The sequence below is a fragment of the Ictidomys tridecemlineatus genome, chromosome 15 (genome assembly GCF_052094955.1).
Source record: "Ictidomys tridecemlineatus isolate mIctTri1 chromosome 15, mIctTri1.hap1, whole genome shotgun sequence".
NCBI lineage: Eukaryota > Metazoa > Chordata > Mammalia > Rodentia > Sciuridae > Ictidomys > Ictidomys tridecemlineatus.
Window position 1 is genome coordinate 563,606 of NC_135491.1, and position 5,845 is coordinate 569,450.

The 5,845-nt window shown below is 48.7% G+C and overlaps 1 long non-coding RNA gene and 1 pseudogene across 2 annotated transcripts; both read right to left on the bottom strand.

Moving 5' to 3' along the window:
- Positions 1 to 308: 308 nt before the first annotated feature.
- On the bottom strand, positions 309 to 1,573 carry LOC144371080 (uncharacterized; annotated as a pseudogene).
- Positions 1,574 to 1,743: 170 nt separating this feature from the next.
- LOC120888015 (uncharacterized) lies at positions 1,744 to 5,056 on the bottom strand. 2 transcript variants are annotated; one of them, XR_013431138.1, is made up of 2 exons: positions 3,346 to 5,056; positions 1,744 to 2,307 (listed from the first exon to the last, which is right to left on the bottom strand). It is a non-coding gene; the product is annotated as an uncharacterized LOC120888015 (long non-coding RNA). The 2 variants fall into 2 exon arrangements; XR_013431139.1 differs by having other exon boundaries at positions 2,793 to 5,056.
- Positions 5,057 to 5,845: the final 789 nt, after the last annotated feature.

The following is a 5,845-nucleotide window of genomic DNA, read 5'->3' on the forward strand; positions in this document are numbered from 1 at the left end:
GGTGCTTTCCTTGGAGGCTTGGGGAGAAACACAAATCAGGCCCAAACAGAAGAATTACTTTCTGCCATAATACCCTGAGGCGTACATGTGGAATGCTCTCAAATGCTGCTGCTGCTTTCATTATGACAGAACTCTCCGTGTTTTCAAATCACTCAATAAAGTGAATAGGGCTCCCAAGATTAAAGGTGGCTTAAGAGATGAGACATCGGTGCCGCAGTTATAGCTCAGTGGTAGCACGCTTGCCTAGCATGTGTGAGGCACTGGGTTCAATCCTCAGCATCACATAAAAATAAATAAGCGAAAAAAGGTATTGTGTCTATCTACAATTTTTTAGAAAAGAAATTTATCATCACACAAAGCAGAGAAACAAGAGGCAGGTTTTTCTCAGGTTGGTCAGGTAAAGGCCACAAAACTCATCATTGGTCATGAAAGACAATCTCTGGAAAACGTAGTCCATCTTTTAATTCACAAGCAGGACTCAGACCAGGTCTTTGGGGCCAAACCTGAGTCAGACCCAGACCTTAACACGTTGGGAGTGAATGCTGTCATCTCACAAATCCTGCTCTGGGTTGGGAAAGCAAAGACTAACCACTTCCCTATGCAAAAGGAGTACCAACACACACTGTGGGCGCCTGGCAGGTGATAGAGGCCACACGGCTTCAGTTACAGTACTGAAGGTGACTAACGCTTGGGCAAAAACCCTGGACAGGTTTAGAAGTGCAGCACAAAGCTTCAAGCTTCCCCCACACCTGGAATCAATGTGGACGTGTGAATGAATCAGGTTCAGTTCAGGCAAATGGCATCCTAAGGGATTTCCTCCAGTGTCATTGCATTAAACAAGAAAGTGCCCCACTTCCAGGACATTAAGGTGTCTTCCCCATGTGAACTTTGTGGTACCTGAGGAAAGGCATTTGGCTGATAGCTTTCTCATATTCAAAACATTTATAAGGCCCTACTCCAGAGTGAAATCTGGTGTTGAATGAAGCCAGAGCTTTGGCTAAGATTTTCCACACTTAAGACCCTCTAGGGCCTTTCTCCAGTGTGAACTCTCCTATGGTCACTGAAGTTGAAGTACACATTTGCTGCACTCATAGGGCCTTTCTTCAGTATGAACTGTGTGGTGTTTAAGGAGTACAGACCTTTGGCTAAAGGATTTCCCATATTCACTGCACCCACAAGACCTTTCTCCAGGGTGAACTCTCAGGTGTAGAATAAGGCTGCAGTACTGACCAAAGGATTTCCTACATTCACTGCACTGATAAGGCCTTCACCCAGTGGGAATGTTCTGGTGGTTTAGAACACTGGAATTGTAGGTAAAGAATTTCCCACGTTCATAAGGCCTTTCTCCAGTGTGAATACTATGCTGTTGCGGGAGTGCAGAGCTCTGGCTAAAGAATGTCCCACATTCACTACACTTAAAAAGCCTTTGTCCAGTGTGAATTCTGTAATGTTAGATTGGGTTGGATCTTTGGATAAAGATTTCCCACATTCCCCACACTCAAAAGGCCTCTATCCAGGGTGAACTTTCCAGTGGTTATTGAGGCTGCAGCTCTGGCTAAAGGATTTACTGCATTCACAGCACTTAAAGGCCTTTCTCCAGTGTGAACTCCCCAATGTTGAAAGAGGTTAGAGCTTTGGCTAAAGGACTTGCCACACTCTGAGCACTTATAAGGTCTTTCTCCAGTGTGTACTCTGGTATTAATGAGACTGGAGCTGTGGGTAAAGGATTCCCCACACTCTCTGCACATGTAACATCTTTCTCTAGTGAGGACTCTCTAATGCTGAACAAGTAAGTGTGTGTTTGGGGATGAACACTTCATCACATTCTTCCCAGTTACAATGAGCTTTCTCCTGCGAGAGGCAGCACCATACTCGGTTTTGCTATTTGACTTTTCCACAGGAAGAAGACTTGATGGAGAAATTCCAAGCTGGACAGGAAATCACTTCCAACCTCCCTGTGTATAAAGGCCTTCCTGGTTCATGGAATTTACAGTTCTTCACAAATGAGGTTCTGCCCATATCACTTCTGAATGGCTTCTCTTCAATATGCTGATTCTTGTGCTGAAAAATTGAACTGAAATAGAATTGTTTCTCACATGCTCAACACATGCACATTTTCTGCTTGTGGTGTGCTTCCTTATGCTCAGCCAAGTGAAGGATGTCTTTTAAGATAAGGCCACACATCTCACAGAGGTTGATCTCTTGGAGAGATAGAACTGACTTGGAAGTCATAATCTGTGACACTTCCTCTTACAGAAACACTCTGCTCAGAAGTTGCCTCCTCATCCTCTATTCCACACCACCAACCTGAAAGAAATGATGAAATACATATTGATGCCGTTGAAGCAGACAGCTCCATTACAAACATTTCTTGCATGTGGAATGCTCCCAGGAACAAGTCTATGAGACTGCTTAAAGAACAAGGAGTTGGTGTTGAGGATGAGAATGAACTGCTTAGCAAAACTGGGCCCTGATAGTCACAGAATGGGGGAAGCCTTAGGAGGCCAGAGATACAATTGCAGGTGTGACACAGCAGCAGGGCCTACGACTTGTTCTTCTGTAAATAACTTTGTCAGGACCTTGTCTGCTGCTGACACCCAGGGCTATGCAGGTAGGTATATCCAAGAAAACCACCACAACACAGCTTCAGTGCTCAGGACCAAATAAGAATGTGTGCACACCTCAGGACCAAACATGAAGAAGCTGATGCTAGAGAACCATGCAGGTAGCATGGAGAGACATAGGTGAGACCCAGGGCCCAGATATGAATTACTGATATGAACTATACATACCACCCCAGGATAAAAAAAAAATCACACTGCATCCAGATGATGCAGGTAGTAAGAGAAAAACAGGAGAGGCCAGGGGACACCAGCCAGCATAGTTCAGCACATACCAGCCTGTAGAAAAGGAAAACATCATCACAAAAGAACTTCAGGGAGGATGCTGAAAGAACAGCTCATGGTCTACTGAGGAGCCAGTACCTAGGTACCAGCAGTGTCTGCACAGGCAGGGTGAGGAAATGTTAGTTATAAATGGGAAGCAGTACCTAGAAGACATGGGGCACTGGATATGGGAAGGCCACTGTCAGAAAGAGGGAAGTAAGGGGGACCCATTAGGGTGACTACAAGCCCCCTCAACCTGCATCCTCTACAGCCAGGCATGGGCTTCACAGAAGCTGGGGTTGTTCAAGAAAAGAGCAGTGTTCACACTGCAGCCCTGAAATCAAAGCACCGACCAAGGGAACTGGGGAGGAAGTTGAGCCTATAGTCCTGATATGCTGCTGAGGAGGAAGGGAAGGGCAGAGACCATCTCAGAGCACAGAAGCAGGTGTGAAGACTTTACCCAGAGAAGTATAAGTGCCAGTTTTCCCACCATCACATCATGGTACAAGCATCTTTGAACCTCATCAAGGAGATTCCACTCTTGAGGAGAAACAGAAATCCAATCCTCAAAGGTCACAGTGCCCTGCCAGGTGGGGAGAGATGACATCATAAACAGTCCACTCCTGAAGCTCCACAATCCATCCTCATCCACCCCATGCCCATCTTCTTCCAAGCTCCATATCTCAGAGGAGAAACCAGGCCCTGGTGTCATTGGTGTCACTGTCTACTCATAGGCCTGAAGATTGTCCAGCCACCAGGCACAAGGGCAGTGACACAAAGAGACATGCAACTGTGGGCTTGGCAAAAAAGCATCCAATGCTAGTGTCAGGTAATCCTCTGTATGACTCAACTCCAGGCACCTGAGGCCACCACACCATTCTCTAAACTGCACACTCCTCACGTCTGGACTTCACAGACATTTCCATCACAACCCTCTCATGGCCCCATGCTAAGCATTTCCTTGGCCTCTTCACATTCCCCTTTGTACCCCACTGGTGAGAGCAGAACTGTCCCCTAGGGTTATGGGGATGGCAAACACACAACACATGACACTTAGGCAGATGAGATCCAAGCAACTTATTAGTCACATGTATTCCCAACCTGGGAAAGGAGAAACCACACACCATCAAGGGTTGCACTATAGATAAGAATGGACAACCAGAAATTGTGGGATGCATGTTTTCTAGGATCAAGAGGGCAAGGTGACTCCTGATTCCTATGGTACGGGTATGCAACTGGCCTTACTCCATCACTGGTGGGGAACTAAAACTCACTACCAATGCACTTATTCCAACTTGATAAAAAGGTTTACTTACTTGGTAGACCTTACCCAGGGTATAGACTGGGGAGAACCTGTATTCAGGGCATAGAAACCCATAACAACTGGCCTTGATTCCAGGCCTTACGTCTCATCTTGGCAAAGAGCTGCAGAATAACCTTCTAAGTCAACTTCCATGGCACCCAGGGCTCCCAACAGCAGTGGCAGCCCAAATCCTAATGCAAAAGCCTTCCTACCCACTTGATTGGAATCTGACACCCAGCGCCTTTCCACTTCTGGCCCCACCTGCCATCCCCTCAGTTGCAAAAGTCTTCCTCTGCCCACCAAACCTTCAAAGCCCAGTTCCGCTGCTCACTCTCTGAGCACCATGTCGCTCTGAGATCACAGGCACAGCTGGCCTCATCTGCCAGGCTGGACCAAACCCTGCGCCCCGCTCCCCCAGGCACAAACCCTGGAGAGCCCAGGGACCCTAAGCTCGACGCGGGCCTGGGTGTCTCTTCCCTTCTCCTCTGCTGCCGAAACATTGCACGCCCACTCTTCCTCTGAAAGCCTTGACCATGCAGGACTGCCCTGTCCCCAACACGTTCTCCCTTCACGACCACCGTGCACTTATGTTCCTCAGCCCAGAAACCCAGGCACGTCCCCCCGCCCTGCACCGACACGGGAGCCCGCGGGAAGAGGCGGCCTCTTCCCCGAGCCCCAGCGGACTGCCCGGGCGCCCGCCGTGGGGCTCAGGGAAGGGATGCCGCCTCCCGGTGCGGGAGAGGCCGCGTCGCCTTCGTACGTTCTTCCTTTAACTGTCTCGAACGTTTAAAAACCCCGCCACGAACGGCGTCCCGGCTCCGCTCCAACCCTCCCAGATTCCAGCGGCCTCACCGGAAAGTGGCAGGACTCCGGAAGTCCCGCCCCGAGCGCGAGTGTGGCGGAAGTGCCGCCCGGCGCAGGCGCGGCTGGGTGACGTGTTTCCGTGGAAGGAGAGGGGCTGCCGCGAAGGACGCCGGGAAGCGCCAGGGCACGACTGGAGGGCATTGATGCGTCCAGTCGGGCTTTGGAGACTGGTTGGTCCTCGCACTGATTTTGGAGGTTCCACAGCTGAGCAGTGTTATTTGTTGATGGACATTAAAGCTTGTTTTGCCATGTTGTCTATCAAATGAGCAAGCTGATGGCAGTGGTAGCAGGTAATGTTTTGAAAAGCAGTTGCTGTAGACTGAATGTGTCCACCCAAATTCATACCTTGAAGCTCTAATTCTCTGTGATGGTATTTGAAAATGGAGATGTTGGGAGGTAATTAGGTCATGAGAGTGAGAAGGATTAGTACCCTTACTTACAACCTCACAAAAGCCAGGATTTTCTCTCCCTTTCCATCTCAAAGATGCCTCACCAGAAGCCAACCATGCTAGCACCCTGATCTTGAACTTCAGCTGCCAGAACTATGAGACGTAAATGTGTTTTTCCCCTTTAAGCCACCCAAACTAAGATACTTGTTAAGGAAAGCCAACCAGACTAAGGCAAGTGACTTCATTTTACTGCCTCCCTGAGTTAGGATTTTGTCTAAGAGTAGCTGGGCAGAGATAAGGGTGTATTTGGGAACACTGAAGGCCCCCAGGCCCTGAGAGTTGTGAATCAAGGCTGCTCCCTGGCTGCTATGTCATCCTGCTATCAACTGGAACATCTGTCCCAT